Source organism: Rousettus aegyptiacus, unplaced genomic scaffold (genome assembly GCF_014176215.1).
Source record: "Rousettus aegyptiacus isolate mRouAeg1 unplaced genomic scaffold, mRouAeg1.p scaffold_m13_p_1, whole genome shotgun sequence".
Lineage (NCBI taxonomy): Eukaryota > Metazoa > Chordata > Mammalia > Chiroptera > Pteropodidae > Rousettus > Rousettus aegyptiacus.
Genome location: NW_023416284.1, coordinates 88017842 through 88031620, shown reverse-complemented (window position 1 = coordinate 88031620; position 13779 = coordinate 88017842). Strand labels below are relative to the sequence as shown.

General features: G+C 40.7%; 1 non-coding gene across 1 annotated transcript; it reads left to right on the top strand.

Moving 5' to 3' along the window:
• Positions 1–208: 208 nt before the first annotated feature.
• On the top strand, positions 209–327 carry LOC118606514. The gene has a single exon (XR_004952482.1). It is a non-coding gene; the product is annotated as a 5S ribosomal RNA (ribosomal RNA).
• Positions 328–13779: the final 13452 nt, after the last annotated feature.

Genomic DNA, 13779 nt, shown 5'->3' with positions numbered 1-13779 from the left:
TTAGCATATCTTATGGGATCTTGGAAGTATCTTCAAGTTGTTTCCTGAGTGCACTGCACTGCTCAGTAATTTTATTTAATCTGCATCTCTCACCATGTCTGATACACAGTCATGTATGCAAAGTGACATGCTGTAAATAATGATGAATATGCATGTAAGTTAATATGCTGTTCCTATGTGAAACTGTAAGCACTCAACAAATGGTAGTATCTACGGCCATGCCACCCTGAACGAGCCTGATCCCGTCTGATCTCAGAAGCTAAGCAGGGTCGGGCCTGGTTAGTATTTGGATAGGAGACCACCTAGGAAGACCAGGTGCTGTAGGTGTAAAAAATAAAAATAACGGGATTGTGAGCTGACAAGGTCCTTGCAATCTGTGAGGTCAACCAAGGGTTGCCTTGCCTATAACAAAAAACAAAAAACGAAAAACAAAAAAAAATGATAGTTTACTCAGGTAGTTACCCAATAACAGTACTGCATAAGCTTTTCCAGATTATGTGTAAAGTATATATCATACACAAATAATAGAAATACTGTTCTGCTTCTTTTGTTGTTTATATAACAACGTTTAATTCCACATTAATATATAATATAGCTCTCATGTACTTTAAAAATTTGATTCTTATTTATTTGTTTGTACATTTGCTTCTATTCCAAAATCCAAAAGGTAAAATATTAACGTATTTTGAAATACTCCCTCCCAGCCATCTGGAGCCAATTTACGTTTTCTCTGAATTCTTTTGCATGTGTGCCACTAGAGGGAGCTCCAGGAGAAAGTCACTGCGCAGAAGGACTTATACTAGCACTTCCCATCTCCTCCACTTTTTGTTTAAAAAATTGGTAGCAACACTTCATGTTGGACATCTTTCTACATCAGTGCCTAAAGAATATAATTGTTATTTTATACAGTTACACAATATTTTATTTCATGAATGTATCATTTAACTAATTTTCCAAGCTTTTTAGATTGTTTAAATTTTTTAAATATTTATTTTACCAGGTTGAAATAAAAATGTATTCAATTAACTTATATTGATAAATATTTAACAGCAAATGTCATGTATCAAGCTTTTTTATTAGACATTGATTATAAAACTCTTGGCAAGACAAAATTTTTGCCTTCATGAAAGTGATATTCCAGTTTTATTGCAGCTATGTTCTAGTTAGTTACATGTTACCTGAGGAACAAGTCCATGAGTGCCAGGCCATTATTTTCAACCTTTTTGCTCTTACATATAATTTGGCAATTAATATCACTCTACTAGGGCAAGCTACATAATTTGAGAGGCCCCATACAAAATGAAGTGATGGGGGCCCTCGTACAAAATGCATGAGAAAAGCTTTTTCCTTTCTTCTTCAGTTTCACTCTCTAAATATCATGGTAACTTTTTTGTTTGTTTTTTTTGTTTGTTTTTGCTATTTAATGTTGCACTTCTTCAGGCACAGTGATACTTAGGGGGCAAATGCAGTCCTTCGCAAGTGCCTGGGGTCCTGCCCTTGAAAGTGGCAAGACAGGTGTGTATGCCTGACCCATCTTATTTCCTTCCCTGTACCTAGGTCCTTGCACAGAGGGTGGCAATGATTCCTGGGAGGAGAGCAGCTGAAAACTAGTCCTGGGGAGGCTGAGAGGTGTAAGAAGCAAGAGCCTAGGCTCCAAACCCCTATCACATGTTCTAGTGTCCCATAGAACTTCACTTACAAAACACAAATTGAAAGATGAAATTATTAAGAATTTTAAGACGGTGACAAAGAGTGTTAAAAACCCAAACACAGTGTCCCATTCTAAGCATGGGGCCCCGTGTGACTGCCTTGGTCACACTCCCATGAAGTTCACTCTGCCTTCTGCACAAGTGAAATTGTTGGCGCAAATAACATGTGTATTTGTAATTTTAATAAATATTGATAAACTGCCCTGGACAAAGTTGTATACTTTGTACAAAGTCACTTGCTCAAGGTCATACCACTAGGGAGCGGCAGAGCTGGTATTTGAAGCCAGGCTTTCTAACCTCAGAATTGACACTTGTCATGATTACAATATTGACCTCTACACACTGTACCTCAGCTTTCTCTTCTGTAAGTGGGGGAATAATAACATGCATTTTATTTAGCTTGTGATGAGAATTACATGAATGAGTCCATGTGAATGGTACAAAGTAACCACTCGGAAAATGCTGTCTTAGCCATTCAGTGATTTTTCTTCTGGAACTCCCTCTGATGACATAAATATCAAAAGGAATTGGATATTTTCTTTTCCAGTTGTGTGGCCCTATTTTCATAGTATTTGTGCTTAAATTTGTCTGGATATTCCATGAAGATTCAATGACCAATAAACTGAAAAATGTTCTAATTCATATTCATTTAGCCAGATGTTTTAAAGATTGGCTAGAGAAATGAGAGCATGAATTTGAATCAATCTGATGCAGATACCCTGAAAATGGGTGTTTACAGCATGTGAGCATGTGTGTTGTAGTAAAGCCAGAGGCTGCTCTTTTATACTGGTATATTTATATAAGTAACAAGCAGTATAGAAAACTAGAAAAAAAGAAAGGAGAATATAGAGAAAATAAAGCCAATGATGCATTGCCAAACATTTAATTTTTCCTATTAGTATTTTCATTTTTGTGTCTTCATTGTTACTATCCTAAAATTTACCAATATTTTCATCTCTCATAAAGAAAACCATTCAGCTTGTTATGAATCAGGTGAGTCAGGCTCTTAGGCTTTTTTCTTTTTTCATTTTCCAGAAGTGAGAATGAATTCGTGCTGATTCTGACCAAAATATTATGGACTTCCCTGTGGAAGAGGCATTAAGCTAAAGCTATTCCGTAGGTCCTGGTGGGACAGAACAATTAAGTGCAAGCCCCCGCAGGCCGATTTCAGTTCAATACAAAGAAGAATCTTCTCTCCATAGGAACTGTCTCCCCAGACCTGTGGGAGTGAGCGTCCCTGTCCAGGACGTTCAAGCCAACACCGAACGGACATTAGACGAGATAACACTAAGGTTTTTTTTTTTCCTAGCTATAGGATGGTACAAGAGTATAAATTTTCCATTCCCATCTTTTATCCTGCTCTTCCTCTCTTCCTTTCCATTTCCCGGGCACTTTCACCTCTCGCCAACATCCCCGCAGGATCTTGAGGCTAAAGGCCCAGGAGGAGCGCCTAGTCTGCCCCGCAACGGCTGACGTCCACGCTTCCCCACCGAGAATTGGTTGCCAAGAGCCTTTGGGGGCGGCGACCGCATATATGCAAAAGCGAAGCAAAAGCGAGGCATCTGCGAGAGGTGCAGTGACAGCCAGTTCCCGCAGACAAATCCTTTCTTGCCCTTTCACGTCAGACTCACTGCTCTTGGTCACCTTTTCTCTGCTGTCCTCCTCGTTTCTCTGGTTTGGTCCAGCTTGGACTATAACTCAGGAGAAGGAAGACCCAGGTGGTCATCCCGGCACCTAACCCAGTCCCTGGGAGCACTCACCTAGTGATGGCCTTTCTGTCAAAATGTAATTGCTCCAACTATAGGAGACCGCAGTGGTGGCCATTTTGGAACCGAGCAGCTGTCATTTTGCCCATCACCTGGAAGTCTGGCAATTACAGTCTTTTTCTTTTCTTTTTCCTTTTCTTTTTTTTCCTCTCGCCCTCTCCCTCACTCCCTTCCTTTCTCTCTCTCCCTCTCTCTCTTTCTGCTCTTCCCTCTCCTCTTTCTTTCTCCCTCTTCTTCCCTTTCTTTTCCCCTCCCCCCTCCTTTTCTTTCTAGAAGATAAAACTAAATGGAAGGAAAGTTATGTAATGCAGAATTCCTAGGGCTCTTATAGGACTCGTAATAACTCTATTCCAAAATACAGAGAATCCGCATCTTCACATATTATAGGATATGTAAAAGCTTGGAAAGCTCGGAGGCAAAGTCTAGCTCCATTCCGCATGTGTCAGACTCTAGTTTACTAACCTGTGGGGAGACCTGGGACCTTGGACAGATAGCTTAAAGAAACCTCAGTTTCTTCAACTATAATATGGTTATTATATCACCCACCTCATGGGGTTGACATAAGGACTAAATGCAATAAGGTACATAAAGTGCTTAGGACTGTGTCTGGCTCTCAAAAACCATAATAATAACACCTACTATGCAGGGTCTGTGCATAGGAAGTTAGGCTGTGAGGACAGGACTTTATTTTCCTAGTATCCTCTTCAGTGTGGAAGAGTGAGGGATACATAACAGAATAATTTTGTTAAAAGAATAAGTAAAAAAGTACAATCCCCACCTTTAGATCTCCAGCCTTTGTATTCCCCTCTGTTTTAGGCTCTGGGGTCACCTCCCAAGCACTTTCTTGGAGTCTAATCCCTGTAGGTCAACATTTACACTTTTACTTGATCACACCAAGTTGTCATCTCAGAGATTAGGATTTTTGACTTTTGATCTGGAATTCTGTATTAAGGGCTTTGTGTCCTGATGAGGAACTTCAGGTGTCTGTCGGCCTAGAGAGAGCTATTTTGAGGGGCAGGAACGACCCATGATAAAATGGCTTCGATTGCTGGCTTTGGTTTCTTTTCAGTAACCTACAAGTTAGGTTATTTGGAGCCAGTATCTTCTTTTCTCTTCTCCTCACCTTTTGCTCATCTTATAGTTATCCTCCATGGCCACTTCTACAGCTTCCAAGACTGTCACAAGCTGGGACCCAAGTCTTTCTCTCTGTGTCATGTCTTCTTCCCTCTTGCTCCAGGGGAGTTTTCCCACCAGTGGCATATGCCACATGTATATGCCAGGGAACGCTGGTGCTTCTGGACCTGTGGCCCCCGGGCTGCTCAAGGAATGAGGAAACTAAGGTCCAATTTTTAAAAAATTGAGCGCAGTCAAACTGAATCAAACTTAGTCTTTCTTGTTGAATGAACTTTATGACAGCCATTTTGCCAAATAGCATGTTTTGGTTGCCATTTGCCCTTGGTTCTCAGCAGGATTCTTAATGCTCACTGTTGCCAAGTCACCAGATTAAGAAGGTATATGTAGTTATAGTTTTAGCTCAGAAAAAAATGTTGTAGTAGGGAAAAACTATTATGTTAATATATTTGGCTGTGAAGTTTTTAATATGTTTCTTGAAACTGTTGATTCAGTTACTGACTTAACCCACAAAAGTTCAATCAGCTCATATGGTATGTTAATGATATTGCCTCAGAGAAGGACAAGGAGTTTGTAAGATATCAGTAAGCTATAAAACAGCCTGGGGCCTTAAAATTGGTAAAAGTATAGTTGAATGTGGAGATATGTATGTGTAGGGGCAGGGTGGGATAGTGTGGGTACAAGGCTTTGTGTTGGTGTGGTTAATCTTCTGTGGCAGCCTGAGACAATATAGTGATTTCAAGGAGCCCAGCATAACTTTGTGCATAACAGGTTAATCAGGGCTTCACACTATTGTATTCAAATCAGGGCTAAGAAACTGCCTTGAGGCATACCAGAAATGGGGGCTTTCTTTTTTATGCCGTGTACCATTTGCTTTGTTTTCACAGTGAGCGTATGGCCTTTATAACAACAATTTTTTTTTTTTAAGTTTCAAAACAAACCTGGAAAAGTCGGTAAAAATCCTCAATTTCTGAAGGGACTTAAACTCGCTTGGTGACTAGTGCCATCTAATGGTCAAATGAAGTTATTGCTCTGACCTTGGACACGAGCAAGCGGGGGAGGGGCATGCGATGGGGGTGGAGGAAGAGATTGGGTGAAGTTCTGCAAGGATCTGACAGTGGACGACATACCACAGCCATTTGCCAAAGTTGTATAGAGTTTATACTTACTGAAATATTAATCCATCAAGGAACTCGCATTTAAGAACTTGGTGGCAATCAATGGAGGAAATACTAATTTGCGTTCATGTGGAGTTTTTAACCTCAAAATGATTTCTGTAATTGTATTTTTTCTTCGTATGATATGGATGTAGGCAGATCGAACAGTTTTATTCCCTTTTACAAATGATGAAATTGTGACCAAAGTGGTTGCAAGGGGCCCAAGGTCGGCCAGGTGATCACTGTCAGGGCAAGACCTAGAACCCTAGACTCTAAATTACCAGACTGGCATTCTTTTCCAGGAGTCTGCTGCAGTTGAGGGCAAAGATATACAGGCTTAATTTTATACTTAGATGTTTTATTATAATTTGGAGTTTGCCTGAACCCTCAGTGCCTGGAGGAGGAAATTACTCAAGAGTTAAAATCAAGAAGAATGGTATTAGGCACTCAGCCCATTTTAGTTGTGCCTCCCTATCTTGAGCTTTTTCACCCTTCTCCCTGACAAGTTCATCCATCTCTCTCCCTCCATATTGATAGCTAGTTTACTATGTACTCTTCTGTCATAGGCTCCGGAATTAGAAGCCACATTATCTCAAATCTTTTTAGTAAAATATTGATAAGAAGCTAAAAAATTCAAAGATACTTGTTTGGTACATTCCTCCTATTTTATATTTTCCCCACTGTGGCTTCACTTGGGTTGGGCAAAGGAAGGGAGACTTCAAGCAGAGCATTAGTTTTAGGAAACGAAGAGCTGGAGGAAGATGAAAGAAGACACCTTGTTTTGTCCACTGCCTGCCTGACAGCAACCAGGGACTACAGATTTACCAGTCCTTTCTTAACGCCCATTGGGTCTCAGTCTCCTTCTTCTCTTTTTCCATCCCCTCCCTCATCCTACTTGTTGTGATTATCCAGACAGAATGAAAGTTTCTTTCAGACACTGTTGGAAATTCTCCATGTTTGTTCCACTTTCATAATAGGATCTTGGGGCAAGACCAAGGAAACTGATGTTTGGAAGGGCACTTTCTTAAAAGAGGCAGGAATCACAGCTAACCGCCTTCCCAATAACATTTTGCTGTACTAGTAGTCTGACTTGGACCACCATTAGTGCTGTCATATGAATAAGAACTTGAGCATGCACCAGAAATTGTACCTGTATTGCCAGTAGGAGACTCACAGGAGGTGGGAGATGAACAGAGGTCCTGCTAGGCCTAATGCTGGACAGGAAGCTTCAGTTTGCTAATGCTAGAGGCTGCTTTTTTTTTTCTAAGTCAGAATTTATATTTTTATTTAAAAATATTCAAAAGACTTTAAAAAGACCCAAAGGCCCAAAGATCATAGAGTTGGTGTCTATTGGTTCCTCTTATGCTAAAGTCTCAATTTGATCCTGGTTAAGTATATGCCCTGATAATTCTTCTGGTTGGCTAGTGGTGATTTCCTCTGACTCCCAGCATCTTTTATAAATGGCCATACATCCACGAACAATGAAAAATGTGATACTAGAAACAATCATGAAATGTTTGTAGTAAGGGAGGGGTACTGAGCATACCATAGACAGCAAAATAATAACACCTACAAATAAGGCAAGTGAATATAGACATTGATAAAAGAGGATGTCTTGATGAACACTGGCAAAATCTTCCTGGAGCCCCCTGCCCTATGCTGTGATGAATCTACTCCTAACAGAAATCTTACCCATGTAGTTGAGTACTCCTGTGGTTTTATCTACAACAGCAATGCTGATAAGCAGAGGACTGGGGTGGGGGGTGGGGCGGGGCAGACCCATAGATGCTTCCCACAGTTGATCATCAAACTGAGCAGAGGCTTTGGAGTCAGATAAACAAATGTTCTCATTTTGGCTTATTACAGGTGAGACATTGGACAAGTTAAAATCATTTGAGTTTCAGTTTCCCCATTTATGAAATGGAATTAAAAATATCTATATCAGAGAATGTTATAAGGAGTGAAAGGGATAAGTAAAGCATACTGCCCCAAACTAGTTATAGTAAGATAAATGTTATTATTACGATCTCGTAATTCACAGGATGGAAGGACTTAAATGTGTGGAGGAGGTGTCATGATTATGGCCCATGGAAGAGAGCATCCCATTTCACCAATATCTAGGTCTTTGACAAACAACAAACCATCAAGAAGTTAATAGGCTTGGGAAGTGGTGTGATAATTCTGTACCGTTCAGTGACGACAGATCTTTGAGTCAAAAGATGTTTTTGCCCACATTTTATTAAGCTTCTAACCAGGTGGCAGGCACTGTGCAGCTCTTATAATGGCGATACAATGAGCCCTGTACTTAGGGGCTCTGACCTCATGTTGCTAAAGTTCTGCTCAGGAAGACATATTAAATAAATGATTCCATAATTATTTTAATTACCACTGAGATAAGTGCTTCGAATGATGAATATAATGTGATATGAGAATGACCAGCACAGTGAGATAGCAGCAGGGTGGGGGTGGGGAGGTCTAGGTTACTTTGAGGAATTCGTTTAAGGTTTCCCTGAGGAGGTGACACTTAAGCTATTAATAAGGTGAAGATGGCATGGGGTGGGGAGGCCAAGAAGGACACTGTTAGGCAGAAGGGGCCAGGTGTGCTTGGTCCCTGAGTTGTAAGTATTTGAGCAAGTTTAAAGAATGCAATCAGGCCAGCATGGCTGGAGCACTGTGAGTGAGAAGAAGGACCTGAGACCTGGGTTTGAGACCTGGCTCTGTTATTTATTGGCTGTGACCTTGGGCAGGTCATTTAAACTTCCTGAGTTGTAGTTTTCTTATCTGACAAACAGAGATATTGCTACACAAAAATAGTTGAAAGCATTAAGAGAGATGTTAGTTCTTTGTAAATTATGCACCAATAAGGTTTTATATTTCTGTGCTGATCTAAGTGACAGATACTCAAAGCATCTGAAGGTGTGTGAGTCATGTTGGCTCTTAGAATTTCAGAGTGTTGGCTGGGAAAGATAGAGAAGAAAGAGTTAAAACCCAGGAGATGCTTGTTGAGTCTAGATTGCTAAAGCAGAGCTTGCTTCCCAACTGTTCTAGGCTTTCCCTTTTGTTGGATCATAATGGGATGTACAGGTTCCTGGACCAGGGCAAGACTCGTCTGGTCCACTCATTGTAATAGGGACAGGGCTTCCATATGGGGCCTTTATAAGGATCCTAACTGGGGTTTTTTATGGTATTCCCATGAATAGCATTTCTAGTCTGTTACCTCAGGTTTGTTCATTTGACTTCTAGAACATCTATATGTAAATATTTTCTCATGTTTATACCCTCAGTACTATACACCCTATTCTGTAATTCCGAAATCCACAATGCTCTGAAAAACCAAAAATTTTGTTTCTAACTCATCTGGTGGCAATCCTGGCCTGACTTGTATTCATTTTGTGGCAAAACCAGGTGTGAAACTATGTATGGTATTTTTTTTACTCCACCTAATGTTAATAGTCATGCATTTTACTATAGAAACAGATTTGTGCTTATTATAGGCATTAGACCTCCGTATGTATATCACATAATGGAGTTTTCAGCTTTCTATAGTATCTAATAGAAAAACCTGGGTGATATGTCTTTTTACTCTAAGTATTATTTGGATAGGGTGCTAGTGTGCTTTGAATAAATGAATAATCATTATAAGTAACTGAATTGACATAGCAGAGGAGAAATCTGTTGCAGCAAAATGAACAAACAAAAACCCTACCAATCAATTGGCACACACATTATGATGCATGAGCTTTTCATATTGGTATAAATAATTATGTATAGATATTCATGCCTGATATACACTTAATTATATATTTAATTGAACATAATAGTAGTTTGAAATTCTTTAAAATCCAATTATTTTGTTTGTGAGAACTGAATCTTATCTAAATCTGTTAACCTTATATTCCCTTTAGAAGGGACAAACAAGCTATTTTCTTTTTTGTTGCTCAGGTTAATGTAGCATTTCACTACATTGCATTTATTCATTTATTATACAAGGGCTCACTTTTTGAGAAATATTTATAGAGGCAACTCATAGTGTCAATTCCATAATCTGGTTGTTGGCCCTGAGCACCTATGAGACAGCGTTCCCCATACCTCGAGCACCTTGTGGGCAGGGAAGAGAGGCGCTGGAGCAGGCGTTTACAATGTGGCTTTATTTCATTGAAGTTTTACGAATTCCAGACTGGATTCCCCTGTATATGCTTGGAAAGGCATAATAGAAATAGCTTTGTAATTTTCCTGTTTCCTCTTCCTGGCACGAAGAACAAAGGCCAGAAGTGTCAAGATGTACAACCAAACTAGAATTGTGTGTGTGTGGGGGGGACTTGTGTAAGATTTTCCCTCATCCCTCTACCTTCTTTTGGCCCAGTGATTCTGAGTGTCTACTCCTATCAAGAAAGGAAAGAGCAAGAACACAAAAATAGAAAATGAGGGAAGGGTCAAACGGGAAATTCTTAGCGATATTAAAGTATGATGGGAAAGGATTCAAGCCCTCATTAAAAAGCCAGAGCAAAGCCCAACATGTAAATAATTTCATGTTTAATTTTTAAACCTTTGTTCCATACATTTTCCTAAACAGCAAGAACTATGTAAAACAGAAAACCCTTCCTGAAGATAAGAGGACGGGCGTATCCTCCCTTTAAAGGAGACAGAAATACAGTTTGACCTTTGATTAAGAATTATGGTGGGGGCTGGGTGAGAAGAATGCCTTCAAACCAAGTTTCTGAATGCAGTAGAAAGAATTTGGAAATGAACTAATAGACTTAAACTCAAATGTTGACCCTATCAATTTTATAAGTGGGTGAACTTTGATTTGCTTCTTGCTTTCTTTAAATCAGTTTACTAGGCTCCAAAATCAGGGCATTAATATTACTATCTCCTTTGCATGGCTGTGTGAGAATTAAATTAGATATACTCTGAAAATAACTAGCATTTAGCAGGTTATCAATAAACTGAGCTACTTTGGCTCATGTTTTCAGGGCTTGTAGGGTGTTAAGCTCTGGGCCCTATACTCTCAGGGTTGGTAGACGATAAAGCAGAAAAGAAGAAAGGAGTGGAAGTATAGAGAAAAAAATGAACAAGAAGGTAATTCTCAGGGAAGTTGAGTAGGAACCTCTTCGTCTCTATGAAAAATAGTCAAAAACTACAAAGGTAGGTTGTGTCACTGAAGGCACAAAGAATACAGTAGTGAGGGACAAAGCAAGGGATCAAGTTCAGGGCCCTTCCCAGAGAAGTTTTGTGTGTTAAGGTGAAGAAGGAAGTGGATTGACTGTGGGGAGGGGAGGGTTAGGATATTCTAGCAGTGGTGGAGAAAAGACCTCAATTAATGTCCTGAGGCATATAAGGGCCAGGAATCTGGCAAGTGACATTGGATGATGAAAGAGTGAGAGGAGGAAGTTGTACCTACTGGTGGAGAAAGGTAACCAGTGTGTATAGTGAATATGACTGGAGCTTCTGTCCACATCCTCAAATGTGTTTGCCCAAATGAATAACAGATGTTGGCTAAATTGTTTCAATGTGCTTTGGGAGGTTTTTTTGTTTGTTTGTTTGTTTGTTTGTTTTTTAACTTTAAAAAAGTGGTTGTAAAGGTAACATTTGTAAAACATTTGGACAAAAATTGAACAAATAAGACAAAAAAAAAAAGTTGCCCAATAAGTTGCGGCCCCAAAGGCAATCCTATAAACATTTTGATGTATATTCTTTTAGCTTTTAAACATATATATGCCACAGTGGTACAAATTTTATATCCTTTTTTCTCAAATTCTCATTTTTTTCAATGTTAGCGTCATTGGAACATACTCTTTTAAACATGTTTTCCTAACTATTCCTTTGAATGGATACATTCCAGTTTACTGAATCAGTATCTGTGATTTTAGGTTGTTTCCCTTTTGATTTAGCATCGGCAGTGTGGTAATAAATATTACCAAAATAATTTTCAGTTTCATGGAATCAGATTTCTTCCATCCCCCTCTTTTCAGGCAGGACTTCAGGGAAGCTAGAGACAAGTTGCCAGAATAAAAGACTAGATAAGGACCTAGAGAGCACCTACTTAGATATTTTCCTACAGAAAGGCCCTACTGGGCCTGGGGAGATTATCCTCTGGGTACTCAGCCATGCCAGGACCATATAGGAGCACAGAGGGGTGGCATCTCACCAGCCAGACAGTTGAACTAGCCTGTAGATAGGGCACAGAGCTAGGAAACTTTTCTTTACGAAGTAGTCTGGAAAACTTCTCGTTCATACATTTTCCCGGTGTCAATAACTGTATTTTAGTCAACACCCACATATGTTGGTTCTGCCCTGCTGAGTGGACAGGCAGGACACTTGGAGGAGGGGTGGCTATCATTTTGAGTGGTTAGAAATCCTGCCCCACTCTCTACTCCTGCCCATTTTCTAGCTCAGTGATTCTCAATTAGTCCTGAGGGAACATTTTGAAAATGTGTGGGCTTTCCTTTTGTAATTACAATGATTGAGGGGGGCACAATTGGCATTTATGGGTAGGGCGGGGTATAAGATGTTCTTCAAAGCACAGCCTGCACAATGAAGAAGTGTCCCTCATCCAGATTCTCAAATGTCCCCAAGGACATTCATGTAGGTGAAACCTGTGTTTAATTATCTGAGTCTAGAACAGTTTAAAAAAATGGTTTTAATATACAATGAACTTTCTAGGAATGCAATTACAGTTCCGTGTAAATTTAGAGAAGATTAACTTTGCTAGGAGAGTTGTTCAATATTTCGTTAAAGCATGGCAATATGCTGGAAGTATGTGAGTCACATACCTCCAACTTAGCACCTGTATTATTAGTCTGTGTTTGTAGCAGTTCCATCGCCGTGATTCTGTGGATAAGTACAAGCATCTGCCTACTTCATCATGACTTCTACTACAGTCAGGTCTCTACACTTACATCAAAATATTGTTTGTGTTATTGTACTACAGATTTTTTTTTTCACTTTATGTTACAGACAGGGAAGCATGTTTGTTTTTTAAGTCATATGTATGTAGGTAGGTTATATTATCTATGAATTTCAAATTGGCATTCCAAAATATCTGTTATAAAGAAGGTTGAGGATGGAGAACCTCAGTTCTAATCAGTCTGGCAGGATCTGTTTTTTCCTACCTTTTTCCCAGGACTAGCCAGAAGTAAGTCCCTATCTCCCCTCTTCCTTCCTCCCTGCAAAAAGAGCCTCACATTGCCTCTCCCATGAATAACACACACACACACACACACACACACACACGCACGCACGCACGCACGCACACACCCTCCACAACCAGACAATAGCCAGGAGGCTCTAGAATTGTCAAGAGGCCTGCACTTCCCCCACTGTCGCTAGAGCTTCCAGTTCTCCTTTAGTCAAGAAATATTGATTGCCAGGCCCTGTTGGGAGTATAGAAGGTAATGCTAGCTCCCGCTCACTTGGAGGCTCATTTGTCTCTTTTTTCCCCCCCTCCTCTTACTATCTCAATTTCTCTCTTTGATGATCTCCTCATTTCTTGCTTCCAATCCTCTCTCCTCGTTCCCTTCCCGGAGCAGGGGAGTAGCAAAAGCTAGCTGCTGGACTCGTAGATCAGATCTGGTCTCCCAACCCTGTAGTTCCCATACAACTCTCGTTGTGCTTAGGTGGCTCCAAGCCTCCACCCCCTCTCTTGCCCGCACCTTTGCTCTCTGACCCTGGTTTCTCCTTTCTCTCCCACCCCGTCTGCTTCTCCTCTAAGCCTTTGACCTCTGCTTCTCTCCTCTCACCCAGATCCAGAGCTGCCTTCTCTTTGTGCAACCGCTTTTTCCCACCTGCATCCCAGGTTCCCTGTCTCAGCGCCAGTCTCTCTGCCCAAATTAGGCTCGGGTTTGCTCGCCCGCACCCCAGCTTCCAGTAGGGTTGACTGCGGGTCCCCGCCGTACGCACGTGAGCACCAGCGTCTCACTCTCCGATAGCCCTGAGCTCAGCTCTCCGCCGCCGCCCGCCCCCCGGCGCTGTGGGCGGTCCAGGGCGGGGCTCGATTCCGGGGCGGCTCCCCGGGCT